Source organism: Macadamia integrifolia, unplaced genomic scaffold (genome assembly GCF_013358625.1).
Source record: "Macadamia integrifolia cultivar HAES 741 unplaced genomic scaffold, SCU_Mint_v3 scaffold2104, whole genome shotgun sequence".
Classification (NCBI taxonomy): Eukaryota; Viridiplantae; Streptophyta; class Magnoliopsida; order Proteales; family Proteaceae; genus Macadamia; species Macadamia integrifolia.
In genome coordinates this window covers 59,716-73,385 of record NW_024868512.1, presented here as the reverse complement: position 1 = coordinate 73,385, position 13,670 = coordinate 59,716, and positions in this window count along the sequence as shown.

Below are 13,670 nucleotides of genomic sequence, written 5' to 3'. Positions count from 1 at the left end.
TTCAGGTATGTCAATCCATAACTTTTTTAGTTTATTGGTGGCCTGAGTCGGTGATTAAAATAGTGGAGCGATGGATAAGGAATTTCCTATGGTCAGGGGAGATTGACACGATGAAAAAAATATCGGTGAAATGGGAGGACGTGTGTAGACCTAAGGCTGAAGGGGGCCTAGGAATCAAAAGACTAAGGGAGGTCAGCTGTGCGGGGCTTAATAAACTCGTGTGGCAGATGAAACACAAAGAGACAACCTTTAGCAAGTTCTTGAGAGCAAGATTTGTCGATGAAGGAGGAGGTCTCAAGAAGGGGTATAAGTCATCTTCGGTGCTAAAATGCATTTTTGAAATGTGGAAGTTTGTCTCTGCATCAGAGCGCTGGATGGTGGGGAATGGCAAGGATATTCTTTTTTGGCATGATAGATGGCTGGGTCCTTACTCTATTGCAGAGCACTCTCCCCTTCCTCCGTCTCATTTCCATAAGAACACATGCAAAGTAGTGGATTTTATTTTGGATGGTTAGTGGTGTCTTCAAAGAGCCTCTTCGGATTTCTTGAATGGTATTCTAGGGATATTAGCAAAATCTCCTAACCATTGGATCAAAAAGATAAATGTTGCTGGTCCTAATCTCCTTTAGGTAATTTCACCACAAAATCGGCTTGGGAGGCGTTAAGGAAAAGAAATCCATAGGTGAGTTGGGCAAAGGTAGTGTGGGGGTATGATCTATTGCCCGTCAATCGGTGTTTGGATGGAAGCTTATGCATGGTAAGCTACCCTGTGATAAAAAAGTGAAAAGAAAAGGGGTATCCCTACCTTCTAGATGTGATCTTTGCAATAAGGCAGAGGAGTCTCTTCCTCATCTATTTTTGGAATGTGATGGTGCCATTTTTGTTTGGAGTTCCTTTGCCGAGGCATTTAGTCTTAGCTGGCCAAAGCAATGGGCAGATTTGTCAGAGCTAGTGAAGTGGTGGTCTAAAAAATCTAGCGCTCTTAGGCTGTCTCAGATGTGGATGGCGGGTTTGATCTTAGTCCCATACGTTATATGGATGGAGAGGAACTTAAGGAGATTCAGGGGGGTAAGCTGTTCCTTTAGTCAGATCTTCAAAGGCATCATGAATCAGGTTAAAAGGTGTGGTCCAAGTAAGCGTGATAGAATAAAATCTCACCTGGACCAGCAAAGGTGCTCTAGGCTGAATATAATGGTTCCAAGAAGAAGAGTTAAGGAGGTGCGGGAAATTTCTTAGCTGCCACCGAGGGTAGGATGGTGGAAATTAAACTGTGATGGTTCGTCACTGGGTAATCCAGGGAAGACAAGGGTAGGTGGAATTATAAGGGACAGTAATGCGCAGATGATCTTGTACTTCATCTCCTTTTTATGGAATGCATCTAGCTTCCAAGCTGAATTTTATGCATTGATCGAAGGTATTGAAAGGGCGAGAGAAATGAAGTGTGAGTCTCTGTGGATCGAATGCGACTCGGTAACAGTAGTAATGATGGTGCAAAGGGGTTTGCTGCCGTGGTTTGTTTGGAAAAAGTGGTCCTTTCTCCTCTCTTACCTCAAGAGTATTTGTTGGAAAATTACCCATTGCTATCGGGAAGCAAATCCCATAGCACATTTTCTAGCAAATACGACTGCCAAGAAGGAAGAAACTTCAACAAGTCTGGTGTGGTCATTGGTGGTGCTACAGTTTTTATTAGATGATGTGATGGGCAGGTCACGCTATAGATTCTATTAGAGAGAGTTTAGTTTTGATGCCTAGGTCTCTTCCCTGCTGATGGCAATGCCAAAGATGGGGAAGAGCTCTGGGACTTCTTCTAGTGTTTGTTTCCCTACTCCTACGTAGCCTTATGATACGTGCAATGGCATGGCTTAGGCGTGCGAACCACATCGGGTACTGGCTCAATTTTTTCTGACCACCCCGCATGATGTCACCCTTGCTATCATACACCATAGGGCACCCGCATCAATCCTTGCCAGTTCAGACCCTGCACAACTCAATCAAACCAACTGGTCAATAAATCGGATTTAGGGAGCAGTGCCCTACACTATGCATCTTTGATATGGAATACATTGTGTACCAAATACACACTTGATGATGCAGGACAGAAAAGTGTGTTGGCTAATTTCCTTAATTTTCAAATACAAGATGGAGAAATACTTCTTCCCAAATAGATAAATTCCAAATTTTAGTTGGAAACTTGTCTAAGGAAAACATTATATTACCTGATGCATTTGTAATTGGTGCACCACTTGAGAAACTTCCAACCTTTTAGAATACATTTAAATTAAATATGAAACACAAAAGGAAGGAATAGACATTTGAGCAAGTGGTTATCAACATTTTCTTTAGGAGAAATACCCTTTGGATATACAAGACTCAAGAATAATCTTGTTGAGACTAAGAAATAAGGTTCATTCAAAAGGACACTTCAAGGGAAGAAAGGCAAAAACTTCAAAAAACCAGAGGTTATATTTGTTTTACTTGTGGCAAACAGAGACATTTCAAGAAGGATTATCAAAATAAGAAGTTTTTTAAATCTAAGAAGGTGAAGGCAAACCTGATTGAAGAAGACATTTTTTCAGCTATGGTTACTGAAGTTAATTTGGTAGAAAAACCAATGGACTTCGTCATTGATACTTGTGCTACCAGACATATTTGTGAAGACCGCAGTTCCTTTATTTAGTATTATACTATCAATACTAGTGATAAAGTCTATATGGAAAACTCACAAACTTCAAGTGTCATCGATAAAGGTGATATCATCTTAAAGCTCACTTCAGGGAAGAAACTCATCTTGAACAATATGTTCCATGTTCCAGAAATTCACCACAACTTAGTTTCTAGTCCACTTCTTATCAAGATAGGAATGAAGGTGTCATTTGATTCTGAAAAAAGTTGTTATTCTTAATAAAAATGTATTATTGGAAAATGTTACTTCAATGAGGGCCTCTTTCTAATCAGTATTTCTGAAATTATGAATGAAAATCCTAGTAGTTCTTAGGTTTTTTTTTTTTTTTTTTTGTTGACTCTTATATTACATGGCATGATAGATTAGGTCATTGCAATTTTGCGTACATTTGAAAAATGTGTAAAATGGGTTTAATTAATTCTGATTTTCAAAAACATTTACACAAATGTCCTATTTGTGTTGAAGCAAAGTTCACTATAAAACCTCATAGGGTCAGTTGAAAGACTGTGAACTTCTTGATGTAATTCATAGTGATTTATGTGACTTTAAATCTATTGAATCTAGAGGTGGTAAGAAATATGTAATAACTTCCATTGATGATCATTCCAGATTTACAATGATTTACTAACTTTAGACTAAAGATGGAGCAGGTAATGCTTTTACAATCTTTAAAATTGAGGTGGAAAATCAATTGGGGAGAAAAATTAAAAAAACTAAGGAGTGATAGAGGTTCTTAATATTATAGTCTCACAAAATTTTATGAAGAAAATGGTATATTTCTTTTGCATCTAATAGGTAAAAATTTCTGAATTACCTTTCCACTTTCATGATAGTTCGTAATTTGAACAAAATTTAGTTTTATGTTGTTTCAAGTTCAAGGTTGCATGAATCTCTTCCGGCTATGTTAGGTTCCTTATGCTGTAGCTCGTTGCTTTATTTATTTATTTATTTATTTATTATAAGAAACAGAAAAAATAACACTACAAAAGAGTCTTCTACATCATGGATAGAAATAGGGGATGCAATAGATATTCTCTTTGCGAGAATCCAAAGAGCTAATTGTTTGACAAAAGAAATAGCTTCATCATCTGGAGGCTTAGGACAAAAATAGAGTTTTGACATGAAATCCTGGATATCCAAAAAAATAGGTGTCATGAAGAAGCTAAAAAACAGTTAGATTTGGTATAGTTGGACAAGATAAAAAAAAACTGTCCAGATTTCCCGCGTAGCTATCTATCCTCCTTTGCTTGCTTTAGTCCCATGAGAAATCCCCGCGGATAAGCTTCATTTGTGTTTCCTGTCATCATATAATCAACTTTGAATAATCAACGCAATTTTCATTAACTATACAATAAGCCCAAGCAGAGATAGTATGAAACTGATCAGTGACACCCTCACACATTATAGTTAATGGGGTCCAGGTAGGGGAAAAGGAAAAAAAGAGAATCTCATGGGTTGAAATCACATGATTGGAACTATTAGAGATCCTGGGGCGATCACTCCACTGGTTCACCAAGTGAAAGACCACATTAGGATTAGGACTATCCTATTTAAAAATGACAATATTCCTATGCTGCTAGATATAACAACAAAACGTAATAAAATAGACAAAAAATTCAGATAGATTTCCACGTGGGATATTGTGAAACAAATACAATCAAGGCCATGGGGAAAGAAGCTACCTTAATAGCTTCAAGGCACAGACCTAATGGGCTGGCTGCCCAGACCCATTTAGTTAACTCACATGTAAGAAAAAGATGAAAAACAGATTCTCCATTGCCCTAACATAATCCACATGTTGGATCAATGTCCTCCCATTTCCCGAATGTATCTTTAGTATGGACCCCTCCAACATCCACTCTTCAGAAAACGACTTTAAATTTTTGGTGAAGTCTGAGTCTCCATGGAAATCGTCACCAATGTGAACAAAGAGATGAGCATGCACACTTATTTAATGATCCAGAATTGTTAGTAGCCACACTGGTAGATAAGAATAGCCAATTTGGTAGTGAAGATCCCTGTTTTAGAGAGCTTACAAGACCATGTATCAAGATTATGTGAGATCGGAACTTTCAGAATGTGGTTGATAACATAGGCAGGGAACAAAGTAGATAATAGATGTTAACATTCTAGGTATTATTATTTACAATGAGGACACTTACCTGGATTAAAGGTGCTAGTTCATTTTGGTGATCACGGCTGGTTGCTTTGTGGGTGGTGCATTTGATTATTGCTGTCAGTTTGGGGGTGTTGCTGCTGAAAATCTGTATGAGCTGATCTTGCACAAGCACCGAAGGGAGAGGCCCGGAGGTATCTCCGGGATTAGTCCTCTGACGCCCAAGTTAGAGACCGGCAGAACAGTTTTTTTATAAGAGTAATGGTGTGGGTCTATTTTCTTCCCTCTCCCCTCCTCTCCAGCTCTCTCTTATAGCACTTGGGGTTTAGGGTTTTCTTTTGGGAATCCCCCCCGGGTCCGCCTTTTTCCCTTTCTAAGTCCTACTCGGATACGACCAATCCCCTTCGTGGGGAATATTCTTTTCACGTGGTTTACGTGGTTAGAATCCTTGCAGCCTCTATCAGGTGAGCGGCACATGTCCTTCCCTTGGATACCACGTGTTTTTACCTGACTGGACAATTAGTTTGGCCGTATCAGGGGCAATATATATGTTTGAGATTTAAAATGTAACCGTAAGCGTACGGATCAGTGTAGCTACGGGTCGAACACAGAGAGAGCAACCACTTTATTTTTTTATTTCTTTTAATAATGTGAAAGTGAACCGATTAATCATTGTGATCTAATTCTAATTACCGTCCTAAACATATGTATATAAAATAACTTCCTAAACATTCGTCATCTAAGAATTTAAAGACGCAAGCCACACAATTAAAATTAAATAAATAAATAACTGAAAATAAACAATCCATGCAATTAAAATAAATAAATAAATAAATAAAGGAAAAAAATTACTGAAATAAAAATAAAGTAAAAGAAAGGGGATAAAGCTAGAGAGAGACTCACAAGTAGGTTTCTCTACTTAGCCCGAGGGATGCATCATAATATGAGATTTCCTACTTGACTAGAGAGTCACCCTTACAAGGGTTACTGTACTTGGCTTTAGGGAAAGGGAGACAATTAAAATAAACGCAATAAATTGATGGTTCTATGGCTAGGAGGGGCAAAACCAACACATACACTAGCCATGAACCTTGGGGGAAAGGGATAGCAATAATGTAATGACTGAAAATCAAAATCTTAAATTAAGAAAGAAAGGGTAGTCAGAAGAGGGAATGAGAGGGGGAGAGAAGACTACTGAAGGAGCCTACTTACTTGAATCAATGCTTGAACTTGAAAAAAAAAATTGCTCGATGGCTCGTGATCTTGTCACCTAGATCTAAGCCTAGAACTATAACTTAAAAAATTACAACTCAATTGCATAAATCATAAACATAAAAAGGCTGAATAAGAATAAAAGAGTGCTTGCATTAATTGACATAAAAAACTATTACAAAAGTGATTAAAGCAAAAATAGAGAAGAACTAAAACTAAAGAGTGAGAGAGGGAGAGGGAGAGAGAGAGAGAGATTAACTAAAAAAAAAACTAGAAGAAGAATGAATTGTCTCTCCTTCTCTTACATGAGTTATATTTATAGGGAATGGGGAGGTAGGGTAACAAATTTCTCTTTCCTAAAAGAGAGAAACCCACAATTGATAGTAAGATCTTTTGAGTCCAAAAGTACTAAGATGGAGGAGAGAGAAGAGAGAAATAAACTTGGAGAAATTTCCTATAATTTTTTTGCTTATTTTCTTTCCTTTTTTTTCTAATTTATTTCTCTTCTTTTTCTCCCTCCAAGGGACGATTTTGTTCTTGCTTTGTGTGATTTGGACAATATTTTGGTGATGATGTGGAGGAGAGAGAAGATTTGGACAATCTTTATTTCTCCCTTTTTTTTCTCTTTCCTTTTTTTTTCTTCTCTTCTTGCGCAGGAACCCTTCCACGATTTTCCTTGCTTCTAATTTGATGTGGAAATACCCTCCATGCCCTTAGTGTTTTAAGTGAGTGAAAAGCATAAAATCTTCAACAAAATTCTCTAAAAAAAAAACAACCATGAGATTTGAACTTAAGACCTCTTGGTGAGCAAGGGAATTTTGCACACCATAGCTCACCAACTACACTAGGTAGTTGTTGTTACAAAAAACGAACCTTCAATCACTTAAGAATGTGGTCCATCGATCCTTGTTGGCATTTGGAGTATTCCTTGTACCTCTGAGACAATTGCAAACGGGCTGGTTTTGCATCTCGGTTCAGTTCTGATCCATTATTCTTTTTCTGGCTTGAAAAGAATAATCACCTGTATGAATAACCAAACGAATGCGTACTTTTAATTGAACACGTCCATCTTGCTCAGAATTTTGTCATCTTCGCAACCATGAAAAGAAATAGGACATCTTTACGTGCAAAATTAGAGATATAGAGTCGGATAGTCCTTAAGGCCTTGAAAATATAAAACCCGCAAAAAGAGAGTAAAACCCAAGGTAGCTCCATTCTAAATATGTAAAATGCATGTTTTACTACCTTAGATTTTACACATAAATGTGCCCATCAAAATTCCCCCACACTTAGACTTTGCTAGTCCTCGAGCAAAAAAAAAAAAAAAAAAAAAAAAAAGATAAATAAATAAAAAAAATAAAAACAAAAAAAACCTAACTCACTTTCGTAGGAATCACGGTTGCATTTAACATGTGCAACAAACCTTTAAACCCCTAAGTTACCCTTGTGGACGAGTTGTGTCTCGTGGGTGTTTGCAGTGAATATACACCCAAATTTCAGAATAAATAAATCCAAACCTTGGTTAAAGGTAAGGCTCATACTGATCCGGAGCAAAGATAATTTCTCTTACAAGGGACCCCCACACTTAAACTTTTATTTTCATACATCAAGCAACTGAATGGTATGATCATTAGCCAAAAGCCAAAGTAGGACAAAAACAAAAAGAAAAACAAATAAAACAAAGTGGAAAAAAAAAAGATACTGGTTTCCCTCCCCCACACCTAAGTCATGTACTGTCCTCAATGCATGGAAAGAATTAAAAGCAAAGACAATGCAAGGGTCATACCTGATTAAAAGTTAGTCATCAGTGTAAAGAGGTTCATAGAGATCCATGGCCTTTTCACTACTAGTATTAGGAAACTCGAAGAACGGTTTCAAACATTGACCATTAACCTTCGAAATTACCCCTGTTTCTGGATTCAAAATCTCCATAGCCCCATGGGGATATACATTATGAACAATAAATGGGCCATCCCATCGGGATCTAAGCTTACCAAGGAAAAGATGAAATCGAGAGTTGTACAATAAGACCTTATCATCAATTGCAAAAGATTTGCGCAGAATGTGCTTACCATGGAAAGATTCGGTCTTTTCCTTGTAAATCCTAGAACTTTCATAGGCATCATTCGTAAGTTCCTCCAACTCAGATAGTTGGAGCCTACGATGAATTCCCGCATCAGACAAATCAAAGTTGAGCTTCTTGATGGCCCAAAAGGCCTTATGCTCCAACTCAACTGGTAAGTGACAAGCTTTCCCATACACCAAACGGTAGGGAGACTGACCAAGGTCAGTCTTGAATGCAGTACGATGGACCCACAAGGCATCAATGAGCCTAAGGGACCAATCCTTACAGTTGGGATTAATAGTTTTCTCCAAGATTTGTTTGATCTGCTTATTAGACACCTCCACTTGGCCACTAGTTTGGGGGTGATAAGAGGGTAGATAACTTATGAGTGATTCCATATTTTTTTCATTAAGGCCTCAAACAACCGATTACAAAAATGAGTACCCCTATCACTAATTATTGCACATGGTGCACCAAAGCGGGAAAAAATGTTCTCTTTGAGAAACTGGACCACCACTTTGTGGTCATTAGATTTTCAAGGTATGACCTCTATCAATTTAGAAACATAATCAACGACCAAAAGTATGTACAAATTCCCAAAGGAGTTAGGGAATGGTTCCATAAAATCGATGCCCCAAACATCAAAGATCTCAACTACTAAAATGGGGTTGAGAGGCATCATGTTCCTTTTATTGATACGGCCAAAAGACTGGCAGGCGGGGCAAGATTTGTAAAAATCAAAAGTATCTCTAAAATGAGTGGGCCAATAAAATCCGCATTGAAGAACCTTTGCGGCAGTCTTCTTAGGTCCAAAGTGTCCACCATATGCATGATCATGATAAAAAGAGAGAATGAAATGTTGCTCATGATCAGGAACATATCGTCGGATAATCTGATCCGGACATATCTTAAACCAATAAGGATCATCCCAGAAAAAGTGCTTAACTTGGGAATGAAACCTATACTTATCTTGGGTGGACTAGTGATCCGGAGTCACAATTGAAACTAAGAAGTTGACAATGTCAGCAAACCATGGTTCACTGGACATTGCAAATAATTGTTCATCTGGAAAGTTCTCGTTGACTGGAGAATCAACAGTCAAGGAATTGGGAAGCCGGGATAAATGGTCTGCAACTAGGTTTTCAACTCCTTTCTTATCCCTAATTTCTAAATCAAACTCTTGCAAAAGTAAAACCCACCTAATGAGACGGGCTTTGGCATCCTTCTTCTAAACTAGGTATCTAAGGGCAGAATGATCAGTATACACCACTACATGTGAACCTGTTGTTTTATGGTTGTCCTTGTTGGCAACTCGGCCACGTGGCGGTGATGACGTGGCCAGTTTGGGTGACGTGGATGAAAATGATGACATGGCAATATCCAGTGTCACCGATGAGATAACAGAGCAGCTTGGTATGCATGGAGTGGTTTAATACATCATTAATAGGTGGTGCGGGTTTCTGGGTCAAAACTGGTAAAATTGGCCTATTTACGATCGAGGGCATTTTCGGCAATGAAAATGACATTTTTGGAAGATCGGTTCTTCATGAAAAAGATAGATTGTAATTTTCCTAGTCCAGTGCATTTGATTTCGTCACATTCCGATACCGTATGAAGAAGTTACGGCATTTATGGCATTCGAGGGCAGTTTCGGCATTGAAGATGATTTTTTTAAAGGAAGTGTTCTACATGTAACAATACGACAAAAATACAATCTTTCCAATGGTTCTGATTTCATCGCATTCCGATTGCGTATGAGAAAGATACGTCATTGGAAATGTGTAGGGGCATTTTGGTCTTTTTACATGGATGATTCAGATGATTAAGTCTTCTGAAAAGTCGTAGAGCATCCAGTTACGATTCCAACGCACTTCGTTTCATATCGATCGGATATCGTATGAAAAGGTTATAAGCATTTCCGTAAAGTCGGTTCGAAAATCCAAACCGAAAATCCATCAGTTGCTCTCGGTGTTGGGTGGGTTTTTCGGAATTTATTTTTGAAATTCGAAGGGCTTTTGTGTAATTTAAAGATTTTGAAGGTCTGAGTTGCAAGGGGTCTTTAAGCACTGAAACATATGGAGGCAGGGGCTTGATTGTAATAAAGAGGAGTCAAGGGAAGTGAAATGGACGGCCAAGATTCGACCACGTATGCTTGATGCCCATCCAAAGGCTGCTGAGATTTTGGTGTGATATGGACGAGATAGATGCTTGCGCGTGGGATTTTATTGGTTAGATGCATAATTCTTGATGCACTGGCGCTACACTATATCAAGGTATGTTATTGTGTTTCGCGCGTGTACAGAAGGTATAAAAAGGATTCCGATCTTAATGATCTCATGAAATCTGATTAAAGCCCTCATGGAAGATTCGGATCCAACGGTCAATATGCATTTTCACTTTTGTGAGTGGAAGACAAGCTCCCTTAAAATCCGGAAAAGCAACCAATCATAGATCGACAACACTTCTGACGATGTCAGCGCTTACGTCATGATGACGTCATCGAGATTCAAATCTAACGGTTTGGATCTGTTGTCCGTTGGTTTAATCGGACGGTTTGGATTATAAGATCTCTTATATGAGATCTACGGTCAGATTTCGCCCCTGTTGCGCGCGCCGCCGGTGTAGCCTACGCCACTCGTACGAAGATTCCATTTCAGGCTATCTCATTGCTCCAACTTAAAAAGGTCATATCTCCCTCATTTTAAGTCGGATTTGAGTGATTCAAGTTTGGGATTCTTCATCTCTCCGAGCTCTACACATCAGAGGGAAGAAATCAGGCAGAGGGCTTGCTGAGGTGGTCGGAAAAACGAGTTGAAGCTCGTGGAAGGCTAAAGGTTTGAATGAAAGACTTCCATCCTCTTGCACTTCATTCATAGCCACCATTAGAGGCTTAGGAAGCTGCTGGAAACCAAGGTAGCAACTCATATTGGTTGTTGCCAAGAGAAAAGAAAAGAAAAGAGAAGAGAAGAGAAGAAGAGGGAAATAGAGAAGAAGTTGTTTCCTCTCTTTGTGTGTGTGTGAATGTGAATGTGAATGCCATTGTTGCTCCATGAAAGTAAAGACAAGGAGAAAAGAAAGAAGAAGAACCTAGAAATTGGTTCTTGTGAGTTGCTTCAAGAAACCCAAGTGCCAACCGGGGTTGAAGCATTGGCGGCACCGAGACAACGTGGTTGTGGTCCGCATCAAGTGGAGATTGACATTATTGCATCTCCGACGGTTACTCCTTGCCAAGGTAACCTCAATTTTGCCAAATTTCCATTATTATNCTGGAAACCAAGGTAGCAAGTCATATTGGTTGTTGCCAAGAGAAAAGAAAAGAAAAGAGAAGAGAAGAGAAGAGAAGAAGAGGGAAATAGAGAAGAAGTTGTTTCCTCTCTTTATGTGTGTGTGAATGTGAATGTGAATGCCATTGTTGCTCCATGAAAGTAAAGACAAGGAGAAAAGAAAGAAGAAGAACCTAGAATTTGGTTCTTGTGAGTTGCTTCAAGAAACCCAAGTGCCAACCGGGGTTGAAGCATTGGCGGCACCGAGACAACGTGGTTGTGGTCCGCATCAAGTGGAGATTGACATTATTGCATCTCCGGTTACTCCTTGCCAAGGTAACCTCAATTTTGCCAAATTTCCATTATTATAAATCATTGTAGGCAAGATGTTTGATAAAATGCCTAAGTGATAGTTGTAGTCCATTTGGGGGAAATTTGCATGTATGAGTGCTTCACTATAGGGCATTGTTATAAGCCCAATTTAATTGTATTATTTATTGTGTGCTTAGTGGGTGCTAAGCACCGGGAGTGGGTGCTCCCGTGTAGTGGGTGCTACACATTGTATCGGCACTACGAGTGCCATCTCAGCTTCGGCTTGAGAAAATTGGGTGTGGGTGCTCCTGACTGTGGGTGCAGTCAAAAGTAGTGTATTGAGTAGGTACGAAGCCTTTACAGGCACTACTCCGGGGATGTAGGCAAATTGCCGAACCTCGTAAAAACCTTGTGTTGTGGGTGCTTGTTGTTTGCATTTGATATTGAAGTGCGTGGAATGTGGAATGGGTGTGCATACTTGGAAGTGCCTATGAGAGGCTGAGTGTGCATACGACTGTGTGCAAACAGGGACAGGTATATCAGGTTCTTCTTGGCCAGACATCGGACAGGTTTTTAGGTACCAGAATTGAACTCACTGATTCACCCCCCCTCTCAGTGACTGCCGGGTTACAACATCATCCTTGTCGTCTCTCTGAGATTGTCTACCGCCAAGTGATTATAGCCCAGTTAGCATGGATCCACACAACCCCGAATCACCCGAGAAAATATGGGTCCATCTCGTAGAGACTTTGCAGACAAAGATGGCTGAAGTCAAGAGAGGAATAGCCCAGATACTGCATGCACTTTAGAACTCTCCCAGGGCTGAACCAGCAAAAGCTACTGGAGAGTTGGATTAGAACGGACCTACCGGTCATCACAGGAACTCTTCCTGAGTTGACTTAAGAGAGCCAAAGCAAGTTAGGCCAACCAGTCAGAGAGGAGTCTCACCTACCCATCCAAATGGTCAACAAGTAACCTACTCCAGGGTCCCTCTTCCCAGGTTAGTGATTGAAGACGAGGAAGAGGAGTTTGCAGCACTCATCCGGATGGAACCTCCAGAAACGGAGAGGGAAAGAAAAGTCAGATAGTAGTTAGAAAAATTAAAAAATATGCTCCAAATAGGGAAGAGTTCAGAAAACCAAATAGTGGATTCAGATGAAATGAGTTTCTTTTATAAAACCAGGATTCTCAAAAAATTCAAATGGCAGACTAACAAGTTTGATGGTTCAGAGACCCCAAAGCTCACCTCAAAGTTTTTCTCAGCATTGCCAAGTCATGGCAACTTACAGACAACCTGATGGGGCGAGCCTTCATGTTAACTTTATTAGGACCGGCACTAAGATGGCTCACACAGTTGGAGTCATCTCAAACTCAGAATTGGACAATAGTGGTGAAAGCCTTCACCAAGCAGTGTTCGTACAATACTAAAGTGGATGTGAAACGTCGAGAGCTTGAAACATTGAGACAACAACCTAGAGAAGGATTCACCATCTTCTTGATGAGGTTTAGGGATAAGGCCACCAAGATGGCAGATCAGCCTTCAGAAGCAGAGTAAGTGAAGGCGTTGATTGAGAATTTATCAAAGCCTTATTATGATGTCCTCTACTATCAACATCAACAGACTTTTGATGCCCTAAAAGCCACCGGCACAAGTGTGGAAAACAAAATTCTGAGAGAAGCCCAATATCAAGGATCCTCCCAAGATGCAGGCAAGAACACTAGAGTTGGATGGGAAAAGGGTCCCGAAACCAATGTGGTAGGTATCGTCCAACAGTCAGTTTCTTCTATCACTCCTTCACAACCATTTGTGATATAAGCAGATGCATCCTCCCAGAAGGCTCCTCATCAAAAAAGGCAGTTTACTAAAAAAATTTGGGAATGCCCATGACAGTAGTGTATGAAAAACTAAAGAAACAAAGATTTCTAGGGACAGTGGCTCCAAGAGTGATCAACAATCCTCCTCCAGCTTGGTATAGGGATCATGACTATTATGCTTACCACACTCAGAAAGTGCACAAT